Below are 1847 nucleotides of genomic sequence, written 5' to 3'. Positions count from 1 at the left end.
AAAAGGAAAGAGGAAGAAATGGAGCAGGGTGGCTGAATAAAAGCCTATACCCTTCCTTATCCCTTGACAACAGCCACATGGCATGGAGAATCTGTGTACTTGAGGGAGGGCACAGCAAGGGTGAGGCTTTGCATTGAACTCAGTGCTGCCCTGTCACAGCGGAAAGCAGAACCAGGTGAAACTCAGCTGATGTCTGTCCATGGAAGAAGCATTTGAATTGGTCCTAGCCAGAAGGGAATTGCCTATCCCAGACGCCAGAACTTAAGTTCTGGCCAGCCTTGCCGCTGCAAGATCGAGTGCTCTGGGGCTCTAGTAAACCTGAGGAGCAGATTGGGCCAGAAGGACTGCAATTCCCAGACAAGGTTTAGTGCTAGACCATCCTCAGAGCCAGTGGACTTGGGAGGCACGTGACCTACGTCAGAGTGGCTAAAAGAGTGTTTGTGCCACCCTGCCCACATACCCCAGAAGCAGCCACACAATGTGGAGAAATCCATTCCCTTGGGAGAGGGAGAGTGCAGGGATTGAGGGACTTTGCATTGAACTCAGTGCTGCCCTGTCCCAGTGGAGACATGGCAGGATGCATCACCTACTGACTAAAGAGACCCTGGTCCCTGAATACCCAACAGTGATATCCAGGTACTATGCTACAGTTTGGGCTCTGAGACATGTTGGCTTCAGGTGAGATCCAGCACATCTCTAGCTGTGGTGGTTATGGTGAAAGACTCCTCCTGTTTTAAGAAAAGCAAAAGGAAAAGTAAATGGGACTTTGTCTTGCACTTTATGTCCCACTTTAGCCACAGTAGGTTAGACCACCAAGCAGGACTTTGGGATCCCTGAATCCAGGCCTAGGTGCTTGGTCAGTATTTCTGAGCCTGTCCTGGGCCAGGGGGAAATCCACTGCTCTAAAGAATGAATTCTAGGCCTGGCAGCATTCATCACAAGCTGACAGAAGGACTCTTGATCTTTAAGTGAACATCAGCGGAATACTGGCAGAACTCCCTGTAGAACCGCGGTGGTGGTGACCACAGAGAGCGGTTCCTCTGCCTGTGGCAAGGGCAGAGAAGAATGGGAAGAACTTTGTCTTGTGGTTTGAGTGCCAGCTTGGCTGCAGAATGGGACACCAGGTAAATTTCTAAGGTTTTTTACTTCAATCCCTGGCTTCCAGATATCATCTGTGGACCCACCCAGGGCCTGAGGTAATTTGCAACTCTGAAGGGGGCAACACCAGCCTCTAGCGGGTATTTGGGCCTGAGAAGATTCTGTATCGAGTCCTTGATCCCACTGCTGGGCCTGCTCCCACACTGTGGAGTGTACTTTCACTTTCATTAAATGTTTGCTTTTGTTGCTTCATTCAAAAAAAGTGGGGAGCAAAGGACTTGCATGGACATTTCCCCAAAGAAGATACACAAATGGCCAATAAACACATGAAAAGATGTTCGACATCATTAATCACTGGGAAAAGGCAAATCAAAATTATAATGATTAAACCCCTCAGCAATATCAGCATAAAAGGGACATACCTTACGGTAATAAAAGCCATCTATGACAAACACACAGTCAACATCATACTAAATGGGGAAACATTGAAAGGATTTTCCCTGAGAACTGGAACAAGACAAGGATGCCCACTTTCACCACTTCTATTCAACATGGTACTGGAAGTTCTAGCCAGGGAAATCAGCAAAGAGAAAGAAATAAGGGGCATCCAGATTGGCAAAGAGAAAGTCAAAGTGTCACTGTTTGCTGATGATATGACCACATACCTATGACCTCAAGCCTGTAATCCCAGCACTTTGGGAGGCTGAAGCGGGCAGATCACAAGGTCAAGAGATCAAGACCATCCTGGC

The sequence above is a fragment of the Cebus imitator genome, unplaced genomic scaffold, assembly GCF_001604975.1.
Source record: "Cebus imitator isolate Cc_AM_T3 unplaced genomic scaffold, Cebus_imitator-1.0 Scaffold260, whole genome shotgun sequence".
Classification (NCBI taxonomy): Eukaryota; Metazoa; Chordata; class Mammalia; order Primates; family Cebidae; genus Cebus; species Cebus imitator.
Note: the sequence above shows the minus strand (reverse complement) of the source record.